Source organism: Protomyctophum bolini (genome assembly GCF_963924005.1).
Source record: "Protomyctophum bolini genome assembly, chromosome: 17".
NCBI classification, from domain to species: domain Eukaryota; kingdom Metazoa; phylum Chordata; class Actinopteri; order Myctophiformes; family Myctophidae; genus Protomyctophum; species Protomyctophum bolini.
In genome coordinates this window covers 33,242,226-33,257,197 of record NC_137878.1, presented here as the reverse complement: position 1 = coordinate 33,257,197, position 14,972 = coordinate 33,242,226, and positions in this window count along the sequence as shown.

The window sequence follows — 14,972 nt, the reverse complement described above, 5'->3', positions numbered from 1 at the left end:
TGATGTGCTGGTTGGTGCCTTGCATGGTTTCCGCCGCCATCAGTGTTTGAGTGTGTGTGTGAATGGTTGAATGTAATGCACAATCTCTGTAAAGCGACTTGGATAAAGGCGCTATATAAATGCACCATTTACCATTTATTACAAAACATACATTGACCACTTAAACCCTACTTCATACTTTAGGATATTCAAAGATAGCCGATCTACCGTACAAGCTCTGAGATTGTGGATCAACGATTCTGACTCATCTAGGAAAAATGCAGTCCTTTTACTTTGGTAGCACATTTGTACTTTAACTCCACTTTGAATGCATGCCTTTTACTTGTACTTGTAACCACACTGTCTGTGAGTACAGACTCTTCTTTCCAGTCATACAGTCTCACCTAGGTGTTTTTGGCTCAAATCACTATACTCAATATAAAGAAATGTGTTTTCTTATGACAATCAGTACACTCACTGACTCACTGACTGACTGAACGTGAAGCAGAGAGCACACTGCATACAACAGCAGTTCTCAAACCTTTTCATGTCTAGGTCCCCCAAAATGTATTAGGCTGCGGACTCCCGAAATGATGATGTAGTAAGCCCAAACCACACCAAAGGGTCGGGTCAGGACGAGACGGTTTTAAGGTCAACCAACCACACCAATGCAACTTATTGAGTAGCAATGAGTTGCATTGCAAAAATAAGTTCGTTTTAAAAATGTGCATTATATTTTCATAAGATTTGCACATATTTTTTACCATCTTTGAATAGCCATGTATGCCAAAGTATGAAATATGGTGGTTCAAATGATTGCGACGCTATATTAACTACTTTTGCTGGGGACCCCCTGGACCCCCCCCCCCCCCCCCCCAAGAACCCTTGGGGGTCACACTTTGAGAACCACTGGTGTACGCGTATCCGTATATACTTTCTACATCCGAACATAGACATGGGAACAGATAGACTGGGAACAGATAGACAGATAGAGAACAGCTTCAATAGAACACGTAAAGATGTAGTCCATATAAAGATCAGATCAGAACACAGTTATAGGCCTACATGATGTACTGCTGTACGCGTATATCTTTTCTACATCCGAGCATAGGCATGGGAACGCCCCGCCTGCCTCTGATTGGCCTATCGACACTGAGCCTTACCAGAGCTTCCTCCATGCTGGATAGACTGCTGGGTAACAAGACTACTCGCCCCGTTTCTGTTTTCCTCCCAGAATTCTCCCCAGTGAGGCGTGGGAGAGGCTGGACAGCAGACGGCTTTTTTGAACTATAAACGATCATGACAGCAGAACAGCACGTTCAAATATAATAATATAATTTATGAAAAGCTACTACAGTGAAGTCTGTTCACAGAAGTTGTTGTAGGATATGTGGGGATTATCTGACGAGGTACCATTTGAGGGGGCAAAACCTTACATATACTAAATAATACTAAAAAATGTATAGGGTCAATATAAGTCAAATAATATAGCCTTTCCACAGCAGTATCTTTTTATATTTTTCCAAAAAGAATACAAACAGCCAATAGCATATTACAAAGTTATCCCCCTCACTGGGGATAATTCCGGGAGGAAAAACGGGCAAGCACCGGGGCGAGTAGTCCAGTATTCGACTGCTGTGAGGTTACTCTGTGGTGGGAAATAAATAAATAATACAAGTACAATATAATACCAGAGTATGACAGCTTGGCACACGCGACAGTAACTTTTATTTTTGTAGAAGAGTCAAACTAATATTGTTTATGCCGTTGGCCTGTTTATGTGTGAACTTGAAACATTATTGTACTGTAAAAAGGTCTCTTTTCCATGTGTCCTTTTTTAGTATAATAGTATTAGTTTACTATAATTAGATTAATACACGATATTCAACACTAACACTTTATTTTTTTAACACAACCAAATCATAGTACATATTGTGTTCAATCAATTATTCAATCTACAATTCCTGCCACTGTGTGTGTGTGTGTGTGTGTGTGTGTGTGTGTGTGTGTGTGTGTGTGTGTGTGTGTGTGTGTGTGTGTGTGTGTGTGTGTGTGTGTGTGTGACGTGTGTGTGTGTGTGTGTGCGTGCGTGCGTGCGTGTGTGTGTGTGTGTGTGTGTGCATGCGCTGGCGCGTGCGTGAGTGTGTGTAATCAATTTGACGACTCATCAGGCTTGGAGTCAAAATAAAATAAAGTCAGTGGATTGTATTTTAATGTGGGTTTACTGCAGCACCACACTAAAAATGTCCAGGTGTTTCTGATGACAACGACAGGACAGGACAACAAGTGAAGCAGCCCCACTCCCCCCCCCCCCCCCCCCCCCCCCACACACACACACACACACACACACAACACACACACACTCTCTCGGATGTGGATTGAGAGCCCTATAGCTGGCGTTTTCGTCTGTCACGTTTGCATTTTTCCACTTCAAGTTCAGGAAATCTAAACTTTCCTCTCGCTAATCACCCGTCACTTTGAAAGGGATAAAAGGAATTAGTGCTGGAAGGTAATTGCCCCCCCCGCCCCCTACCCCCCCCCCCCCCCCACACACCCCTCATCTAGTGGCCCTAGAAGTGGACCTTGAGACCTTTGGCATGCTAATGAGAGAGGAGGCAGAGGCTGTGACACCGACGGCTGAGCACGGCTGTGTGCAGTCTGCCTGTATTTACAGTATACTGATACCATAATGGCTTGACTTTTTAATATTTTTTATTTAATTACAGTGGTTCTCGAAACGTTTCAAAATCCATAATTATTGCCGTATTTGACCTTTATTCATATACACGCACTCTCTCTTCTCACAGAATGGTACAAAGCAAGGAGTAAAGGGACAGATAGACAGATAGAGCTTAAATAGAACACGTAAAGATGCATGTCCATATAAAGATCAGATCAGAACACAGTTATAGGACTACATGATATTTAGAACATTAGCATCATATGAGCGTTATTGTTATTATCATCATATGCAGAAACATTAGTATCATACACAGATGTGTGTCTTCTCTTATGTGGGCCCTTTGCACACAAAATATTTTCAGATGGGGGGCCAAATGCATAATTCATTTGGGGGATCTTGAGTATAATAAAAATATTGTTGTTTTGTTCTGTTACTAATCTGTAAAGAACATGCCAGAGTGAAGATACACTCCTTTCATAATGTGTCACTCGTTTGCGTACTGGTGTGAATAGGTAATATATCAGTTCATAGTTTAATTAGTTTCCAAAGAACCAGACGATTACGCTAATATGTTTCTATTTGCAGGCTGGTATGTGATGGTTGTGGTCTCCTTGTTGGCCTGGCAACGGATGGCAGACTATAAGGTGGTCTCTCTCTCTCTGTGTGTGTGTGTGTGTGTGTGTGTGTGTGTGTGTGTGTGTGTGTGTGTGTGTGCGTGCATGGGTATGTGGGTATGTGAGTATGAGTTACAACTTGTTTCTATCTGAAAATGTCACATGGCAACCAGGTGTGTGTGTGTGTGTGTGTGGGGGGGGGGGGGGGGGGGGGGGGATTTGTTACATTTCCAAACTTTTTGAGCACTAAAATCCTTCCCCAAATACTGTAGAGGAGAACATCATGTCATGTTCTTTGACCTAAGGGAAAAAAAGTAACCCTGCGATGAGAGCATCCAGACAAATGTTGCCTTGGTGTACGTACTGTATGTAATCAGATATTGGCTATCTTCAATAATATTCAGCTTTCCTTGCTCTGAACGGTAACCGGAAAGGCTCACCCCAAAACACACTCGCCCCTATTTTCTTCTCCGCCGACTGGTTCAATATTTATAAAACTCAAAGCCAAATCCAGATTTATTCAAAAATAGTGTGGGAATAAACAATTTCCTTTTTTGTGACACTGGCATACGACAAAGTATAGGACACTGTCATTGATTTACCTCCCAAAAAACATGGAAGTTGCGAGGGAACTAGGTTTCTATAGGATAGAAATGAAACAACTAAAACTAAAAACATTATTTTCTAAGACAGCAGGTCGTCACAATTCAGATCACTTCACATATCCGTTTAGAATATCGTCTCTGACGGGTGGGAATCAAAACTGTTACTTTTCAGGATTCAAATTGAAAAGCATCAAGAGTATACAAGCTCCAAAAGTGGCGCGAAGTGAGTTTGTGTGATGCTGTGTATAGTGTTAACAAGTATAGGGCATTCATTTACGATAAAACACAAAACGTTGATGTGGAGATAAAAAGTTTCTGCCTTTGGTTTCCTCACAGAATTAGTATTTCTCCCTACAGTATGTATTCCTCTGATACTGTGGCTTTCAAATATGTGCAGCTGAGGTCAGCAGACACAGTGGTGTGAGAAAACACTGTTAAATTACCTCACTGCATGGGCTCCAGCTGAGTGCACGCACGTGCACGAACACACACACACACACACACACACACACACACACACACACACACACACACACACACACACACACACACACACACACACACACACACACACACACACACACACACACACACACACACACACACACACACACACTTTCACATATTGTAAACACACAGGGTTGGATTAGCTGGGGAGTTGTTGGGGGATACTTCTGCTTTTGATTCATTTTTCATTCGGTAGGGGAATATATTTTATGCCTAGTTGTTCTCAATGAAATATTGGAAAATGTCTGGGATGTTTGATAATATCACAATTTAAGTATTTATTTTCATTGGCAACTCCTCGCACACACACACACACACACACACACACACACACACACACACACACACACACACACACACACACACACACACACACACACACACACACACACACACACACACACACACACACATATAGTACTGACTATCCTGGCTATACCATTGCCACACTATATAGGGATATCTGATATAACAATATTTTTTAGATGATTTAAATAAAGCTGATTCTGAATAACATAGATATAACATGTTATTTAGAATAGATGCTACGCTATTGTTTAACTGCTATCCTATTGTTTCAATGTACAGATTATAATTTTGATAGCTATAGTTTAGCATAGACTGATATAGGTTCTTGGTTTGCCTGCGCTTCTTAAGGCAGCGCTGACTGTCTGTCCATTCTCATGTGTGTGGTTTCTTTACTTTATATTGTAAGTCGCTCTGCATAAAAGCATCTGCCAAAAGCCTATATTTTAAATTGTAATTATACATCACTATAATACAAATAATATAAATGATTCATGTGGTTGCATATTGTCGCTGTTGGGCGCAATATGTTGGGCACGATATCCTATCTCCGTAATTCAACCTTTAAATATTATTTGAATAAATCAGTGCTATTGAACACCCTTTACGTACTGTATGTGTACGTGTTTTACAAATATTAAACCAATGAAAAGGAATGTCCAACTCCATTGGACCGGTCGGTCAAACCACCTAAATCCAACTATTTTCCTGTCTGACTTTGTTATTTGTCATTGTAATCAATGATGGACATCACAACAACGATATAACAACAACGATCTCCACATTCAATGGTCAAAAACATCCCAACTCCTCTCCACTAAAGTTGGATTTGGGTAAAGTGATGATAATATAAGAAAGTTCATATTGTGGTTTCTGCCCGACATCAGAGTTATAGCTTGGCTTAAGTTTAGCTGTGTCGTGTGTGGGAGGGTTTGAATGGCCAGACCAGAGATCAAAAGGAGAACAGAGAGAGGAACCATTTTCACTGACAAACAGTAAGTGTTAAAGTGAGAGAGGATTAATGATGGCTGGAAGCTCCAGGAACGTTATTTACCCAGTCAGAGAGAATCACGCAAAACGTGTGACAACGTCATTCTCTTCCTGTATCGTCACCTCCTGTCCCTCTATAAATGCACAATTAAAATGAGACGCAGAGTGTGACATCCTCCATGCATCTGAGCTTAATAAGCAGTGGTCGAAAAAGTGCTTTTTTTTTTTTACTTAAGTAAAAACTAAAAATATCAATACCACAATATTGAAATACTCTAATACTCTATACTAAGTCCTCCAATCCAAATCTGACTTGAGTAAAAGCATAAAAGTATATATCAAAATAGACTTTAAGTAAAAGTACTAAAATATTCCAAAATATATCTAATATATACATTATATATTCATGTATCTATATATAGTGCATGCTTGTGCCTTATTGAATATTCTATAAGCCACCTTCCTCCGTCATATATATCTATCAGTTGTTATGTTGCTTGGATCTCACATTACCACATTGCATTTCACTGTAGCTTCTACCTCTATGAATAGTGACACATACACCTTGTTATTGTTTCTGTTACAGTGTAAAGAAACCTAAAGAAATTGTACTCTCTAGTGCACTCATATACAAATACAGAATCTTGAATGTAAGGCGACTTGATAAAGGAGACTGGTATATTCTCTATGTGTTTCTCTATAATATCCTTACTTGTTTCTGGTTATTTGTTGCTGCTACAATGTTGAGGAACCTAACCCAGATAGTTGTACTCTTGTGTATACTCATATTGGTATATGAGGTGCATCTTGAATCTTGAGTGCATGGTGACTTGATAACGGAGACTGGCATATTATGCTCCAGTAGATATCACCTCCGTCGGTGTCAAAAACTGTTAATTTTCATGATCAAAAAGTGTCAAAAGTAGCAGATCAAACACAAAATGCTTTGTTTCGAGCTTGCAAATCTGCTACTGTTAATGCTTTTGTGTGACGCTGTAGGGGGGGGGGGGTAACACATAAAGTGAAAATCTGGAGATAAGAGGTTTCTGCCCAAAGCACCAGTCATTTCCTGCCAGTCAGGCCCTCTGTGCATGGTGGGTTTCCGGGGCCTTCAGAGAGAGGAGCAGGGACCCCAGCCAGCCAGCCAGCCAGCCAGCCAGCACCGTAAACAGGGGGCAAATAAAGGAGGCTGAGCTCTTTCTTTTACAGCCTTCCCACGCCAGGCCAGCCAGCCAGATGACTAGAAGTGTTATACCTGGATTACGCTGCTGCTGTAACACTGCCAATGTGAGGCTCTTACAGGAGCCCTCACAGGGGCCCAGGTGTACAAACAGTAAACAGTGGCTGGGGCCCACATCAAAGGCTCTCATTAAAAGACAATAGATTCAGTCCCCCCCACCTTCCCCCTCCTCTAATCCAAGCAGGGCTTTTTTGTTGTTGTTGTTGTTGTTTTACCTAAATTGCTCTCTGGCCGGTAGAGCGCCTCCTACTGTCCGTTCTCCCTCATGGTTGTGACTGATAGGGAGGATAAGGTGGACATGGGATTGATTTGATTTGGTTTACGCTCTCTTCATGCTCCAATTTAAGGTTCCCAGCCTGTAGGAGCTTTAGCATTCGGTTCAGTAAAATTCTCAATGGCAATCTTGCCCCAGAATTATATAGCGTTAAATCAATATGACGTCAACAATGTCATGTTGTCATTATAAGAAAGTACAATTCCACAATTATTTCAGCCACTGGAAAACAAGCACCATCCATCCATCCATCCCCCTCTCTCTCTCTCTCCCTATAAAATACAAAACAATGTTTTATAAAGGTGCGTGTTGTGTATTAGTGCATAGTGTAGTGAGGGTTGTTGTGAGCGTGGTCAGCCTGGGAAAGCAGTGAGCCTCTCTCTCAGACATAGCCTCGTAGTATAGCTTTGATGGGGGGGTGGGTTGTGTGTCTCTTTGTAGTTGACGGTGGAGATGGCCTGTTAGCCTGTTAGTCAGTAAAAGTGAGGGCATAAATGGCTCCCTAACAGGAAGTGGTTTACACGCTGACGTCCACCCTGCCTGTGGCCCTCCATTGTCCCTGTCCCCGCGTGCCACTTCATTACCATCTCCATAACAAAGGACAGTAATTGCCTCTTTTCTTTAGCTAGCCCTTCATCTTGGAGAGAGCTCTCTCTCTATCTGCTCTCCCCCACCTCCCCTTGCCTCCCTCGCTCACTCCTTCCTATCTGTCCTCCCGCTCCTTCTCTCTCTCTCTCCCCCTCTCTCTTTCTCCCTCTCCCCACTCTCAATTCAATTCAATTTTATTATAGTGCCAAATCACAACAAGTTGTCTCAAGAAACTTTACATATAGAGCAGAGACTGAGACCCAACACATTCTCCACTTCAGATTCTCTCTCAATTCAAAGGGCTTTATTGGCATGAGAAAACATACGTTCAAATAAAAACAAAACTATTAAAAGGGAATAGAAATGATGTGATACACAGCGCGGTTACAGCTCTCTCTCTCTCTCTCTCTCTCTCTCTCTCTCTCTCTCTCGAATTCAATTTAATTCAATTGAGTTTAGTCCAAAGACGGCTTTATATTGGCATGGGGGGATTTACATTTACTTGTGCAAGTGTGAATAAAAGGAAAAAAGACGTGTAGTATATAGTTAAGGATGTAGCTCTACTACTGTAAGGAAATGTGTTGTGTTAAACAGGGCTGTGCAACAATGCAACTCTCTAACTCTGTTTCTGCAGTGTCAGCTGCACTCGGCTCCCTCATGGAAGGAATAATCACCACTGTGCATCAGTCCAGGTCAGATGCAATGTACAGTAGAACGTCATACTGTTGTCTCTTCTATTCCCCTTAGCAACACAGTGTATGTGTGGTGGTCCATGTGTGTGCGAGACCCCCTGACCTTTGACATAACCTTTGGCAGACGGGGCATTTACACACCAGTGCTTTGAAAAACACTGTTTTTATTTAGTTCAGAAAGTATAGCTGAAACAAATGTGCCTTGGTTCCTGAGCGGATCCTTAAATATTTTCAACTTATATACTCTTGTCTCTCAGGGTTAAATGTTAAAATGCATTGTAAATAATGTACGAATGGAACCAAGACATTTTTTCACTACTCTTTCCTGTGACACTGAAGGCTTAGGTCAAACGTTTTTTTTAATACCATATAGGACCCCATTTAATGGGGACATGTTTTGGAGACCCCCCACACACACGTTTATTAGTGCAACTCTAAAGTTGACCTATCTTGATGTCCCGGCCCATAGTTTGAGAAACCTCTACTTTTGAGTTGTCAGTGTTTGTTTGCACAGTGTGTGCACTAACTTTAGTGTAGTCACTCTAGCCTGGGACCATTAACTTCAACTTGTCATGCAGTAAGAAAGACCAGGAAAATACAAGTGTACAACATAACTTAAACGGTATAGATGATGTCTGATATGTTTAAAGTTATTTTGATTAAAGGCGTATTTCACCCCCAAAATAGAATTTGTTTTCTATCAATCACTCACCTCGTGAAGCCTGAATTCACGGAGAATTTATTTGGTTCAGTTTCTAGGATTTGCACGTTTGTTTCAGCTTCATGAGCATTCACTGCACTGGTCAGTTTTGCGTTTCTTTGATTGATTGATTGATTGATTGATTGATTGAATACTTCACAGGAAATACAGTTCAATAACAAGGTCTGCTAAAACCCAATAAAGCAGGTCTGGGCCGTGGCTCAGTGGTTCAGGCACCTTGGCTGGCAATCCAGTCTGCCACGGGTTCGACTCCCGCCAGCCCTTACTGCATGTCACCCCCCCATCTCTCTCCCCATTTCCCGTCAGCCTACTGTCTGTCCCTCCATGAAAAAATATGAAAGCCACAAAAAAAACCCAATAAAGCCTACAGCTTTTTTCCATTGGGGTACAATTCATCGGAAAATATCTTCAATTCATCAAACATTCTCCATGATCAAGTGGGGGAAATACATGCTGTGAGCGCAAACACATAAATCAGGCATAATTACAACCCCAGCACGCACGCACGCACACACACACACACACACACACACACACACACACACACACACACACACACACACACACACACACACACACACACACACACACACACACACACACACACACACACACACACACACACACACACACACACACACACACACACACACACACACACACACACACACACACACACACACACACACACACACACCTGGGCCCGCCGTCCAGCTCCCATTCCGCATCCTCCCACTTTGAACTTCCGGAGGTGACGGGAAGTCATCAATGCTAAGAGAACGATCAATCAACAACCACTGCCTGTGTGTGTACTGTATCTATATATCTGTGGTCCCATCAGGATCCCGGCATGAGGCCTCGCAAACACCTTAGCTTATACCTCAAACAAAACACCTTAGCTTATACCTCAAACATGTCAAACATATCCGCTCCGTAGGACGTCTGTCTGGATAAACACCCTTTCTCTTTGCTGTTGCACCTAATTAATGTAAACACCTTGACACACACACACACACACACACACACACACACACACACACACACACACACACACACACACACACACACACACACACACACACACACACACACACACACACACACACACACACACACACACACACACCTCAGTGTGGTAATACTTCAGCAGAGATGAAGTGGTGTAAGAAGTATATTAAACAAAAAGGAAGAAGAAAAGCTATATGACAAGGTAGAAATCAAATACTCCGTTACAAGTGAAAGTCTGTATAAAAAGTACAATAAACACATTGAAAGTACAAAAATCACTGCCATCAAAATGTACTTTGGTACCAGCAAAGTTATTTCTGAATAGCTGAATTAGGCCTATAAAATAGTGCTTAGGTGGTTAATGTATATTTTACAATAAAAATCTAAATCTGCAATGTAACTTAACTAACTAAAGCTGTTAAAAATAAAACATTGTAGTGGAGTGGAAGTATAAAGATTAAACAATACGTAAACACCCTTTCTCTTTGCTATAGCACCCATTTAATATAAACACCTTTCTCTTTACCATAGCACCTTTTTAATGTAAGCGCCGTTCTCATTTATATAGCACCAATTTCATGTAAACACCTTTCTCTTTGCTGTAGCACCTTTTTAATGTTGGCACATCTAAGCGATTTGATGTGAATGTTAATTCACCTGCATGGGGGCGGCGTGAGGATATTGAGAGTTACGTGCATTTGACATGTCAGACGCAATGATGTGCGCTAAAACGCAGGTTGGCCGGGAATATTGAGGCTTTTTTCACACCGAGGTTCCTCAAATCTTATGTTTAGGACTGACTGACCGTCCACACCGTTATCTGACTGTCCACATTAGGACTGACTGACTGACAGCGTTCATTTTGACAGTACATTTTCCATTTACTGTAGTTTTAGTCCTACTTTAGGCATCTGAAATGTTTTAGTCTAGTTTTGGTTGACCAAATACCACAAGACATTTGTTGACTAAATCTACATTTTGTCAACAGAAATACATTTTGACAGGCTGTGATATGGCGTCGTAATGCCTCATTATAACTGCTGAAAGTAGATCAGCTATTTTCCGAGTAGACCCACACAAACAACGACGTGTATTCTTTGTACTGGATGTCTTCTCCACCAGTCCCTCAGAAACATTTCAGTGTAGTTTTTGATTTGTCGATACAATTGTCAACATATTTGGTAATAGTCTGAGTCATTATAGCGTAGTTTTTATTACATTTTTGTCAGTGAAAAAAGGTAGTCGACGAACATTTTTCATAGTTTTAGTTGACTGCTGACTTCCCGGTTCACCTCCCTATAGCCCCAGTGTATGTGTCAAAGTGCCCTTGAGCAAGACTCTTTTAACCCCTAACTGCTCCCCAGGTGCTGTATTTATGACTCCATCTGCTTCTAATAGACGTGGACGTGTGTCTCAGACATCACCAACCTGCTTTGGTTGCTGTTGTAACAATGTAACGCCATAGGCCTGAATTATGCTTACCGTACGCACAACACAACATGGCGACCCATTGTGAGCTCGTACATCTGCTATTTTCGGCAGCTAACACTGTCATTATGTAAAAATATAAATCAGCTTTGTGTTCAACTTCAGACTGACGCAAATCTTTATAAATCAGATTTGAATCTTCTTCAAACCCCCTAGGAAAATGGTTGAAATCTGCATTGGTTTGTTTGTTTGTTTCAGACTTGATAAAAACCAATCTGATTCCAGTGTACATACAAACAAACAAAAAAAACAAAGATTTAGGCTGCCAGTCTAGGCTGCCCCATGGGCGTGTGTTTTTCCCGGGCAGGTTGCATGGAGGTTGTGCTCCTGTCAAGGAAAGGGGAAAGGGGAGGGGCCCACCCACAGACCCCCTGAGTGAGCTGAGCTGTTTTAACTGGTGGGCCCCATGTGGCCCCTGACAAAAGAGCTTGGTTGGAATCAGCGTCTGAGCTATTGTTGCCCTGGGAGCCACAGTACAGAGGCTGCTCTTTGGCTGGAGGTACAGTCCCTGGATCAATTAAATTCAATAAAGTTCAATTCAAAGGAGCTTTTTATTGGCATGAGAAAACATACGTTTACCTTGGCCAAAGCAAAGTGTCAAACGGAAACAATTAAAATGAATACATGTATGTACAATTAAAGGGGAATACAGAAATGTGTAGAGAGCGCGGTGTCACATTTGCGATAAAACTGGCTTACAAAACGCACAAAAAAATGTTAATTTGCTGTTAGTTTATATATCATCTCTTCCCCGGGTTTTTACAGTGACTTGGTATAAAAAGCTTTTATTTTATGGGTCCCCGGGATCATCAGAACAGTAGGGAGCAAGAGAGGGGCTGTGGTTTGGTTCAAGGTACAGTGACGGTCCCCAAGACTCCCCATGGGACCCTGGGAACGTCACCACAGCAGGTGACAGCGGCTCCTCAGGCCGTTAACTCTTCATGCTATAGACCAGTGGTTCCCAAACGTTTTGGCCCGTGACCCAAAAGAGAAATTAGATGTTTTCCCAGGACCCAAACTATTGAAAATAGCAGATTGGTAATTTTTTTCTCTACTTCTTAAACATTTGTTTTCAGATATATGGAATTTCATTATTCATTCATGAAATTAATTATTAATTATTATTAATTATTTTTTGGAATATATCTTTTTTTTAACAAATATGAATTAAAAACAAAATATAGGAAACCCATACACATTTGTCCGACACACTGTTTGGGAACCAGTGGCCTTTAGGGCTGTATATGCAATCAATGCTGCGGTGTCACATTAAGCTATATAGTTGACCCTGATCTACGTTGTAAGAACTGCAGTATTAATTGAACTCTGAGATACTCAAGATGCATGGGGATCCTGATCTAGTAAAGGTTGCGAAAAACGGTTCTATAGCAATGATTACTATCACAATAGTTACTTTTTGTCTTAAAAAAACCCCCATAAAAACAAAAAACACGTACAATGACAAAAACTGTTCTATAGCAATGATTACTATATCACAATAGTTTAAACCTTTTGTATTAAAAAAACTAAAACCATGTACAATATCTTTAATAATATAACCCTGCAAATGTGTGGATAGGCTACACTTTCTGTATATCAGAGGCAGCCACTATCTAGAGTCTAGACCCACATATATACATAAACTTCCGAAGTTGTTTTTTAAGCTACACATGAGCAATTTCACACACCAGGAGGACTCTGCTAGCCGGCATCAGCTAATGCATGTCACCTTACAGCCACCAAGGCAGTGACAGGCCTCTCACCAGCCTGACAGACCGAGTCAAGTGGAGCTGTGGACGATCGCACCGTGGAGCCAAACAAACTGAGTCCTCGGTGTAGTAACACACTTAGCAGAGACGCATGATGTGCAGTGTGCTGTATGCGTGTGAGAAACCATGTCTTTCCCCTCATTGGTAAAAGCATGATGATTATTCCTAGTGCGTTCCCAATGAGCTGTCAATAGACGTCCGACGCTTGCACCTTAGTTTTAGGTGGCGTTTTCTTGTCACTATTCTGGGGGCAGTGGTTCTCAAAAAAGTGTTTTGGGGCTCAGTAAGTAACGGGGCTCTGTAAGTACCGTTTTAAACCACAGCTCCCCTGAATTACACTACTGTGCTATGTGCTGTATACATTTCTGACTAATATCCCCTGAATTACACTACTGTGCTATGTGCTGTATACATTTCTGACTAATATCCCCTGAATTACACTACTGTGCTATGTGGGTGTATACATTTCGGACTATATTCAATCAATCAAAACTTACATTTATGTCATACTACCATACGTTACGTACATGTGGAAATCTTCCTCCCTGAGATTCCAGCAAAATAACTTTGGTTCTATAGAACTGGTTCTGTTCTACATTCTCGGAACACTGAAATGGTTCAAAATGGAAAATGAACTGAAACGGTTTAGCCCCATGCAGTGGAAACAGGGGCCTATGTGATGATGAGAAAAACTTGAGAAGAGTTCCATTAGGACAGATAGAAATTAACTTTATAGTTTGACATTTAATCACCCAAACCCCGACTTTCTTAGTCTGGGGGATCCTGAGCTTGTAGATCTGCTATTTACGTTGAAGAGATTTGGTGTAGTAGATTAAAACAAAAATGCACCAGGCACAGTGGCACTCAGTCTGTTTTAAGTATAGGGTCTAAGTTGTTAAACCGAGGTGATATAAATTAGATGAAATCCAAATAATAACTAAATACTATGCGGCAACCCTGGACTTCTGCACCCTGAGAAACCCATACTTATATGCAGTGTTAATTGTGGCGACTAAAACTATGACAAAAAAGAGATCGGCTATTTTTTTTGGCACACAGCATGTATAAAATAAAGTATAAATAAGGCATTACGACACTATTAACCCATTCTGACCTGAGATCAGATTCATACGAGGTTTCCACAGGACACACACTGGTCTGATTAACCCATTCTGACCTGAGATCAGATTCTAAAAATGTCAGTCGTTCTTCGAATTTTTCAAAAATAGCAGACCTACAAGCTCGTATCGCGCCACTCGGTGGCGCGATATGAGCTTGTAGATCTGCTATTTTTCAATAGCTAAAGCATAACATGATGCCAACACCAAAATGGGTGCCCGGTCAGAATGGGTTAAGGCCTCGATCGAGGCACCCGACTGGTAATCCAGTCGCAGTGTGCCGCGGGTTCGACTCCCGAGCCCGACACAGCCTTTACTGCATGTCTTCCCCCATCTCTCTCCCGTTTCCTGTCAGCCTACTGTCTGTCCCTTCAAAAAACCAATAAAAGG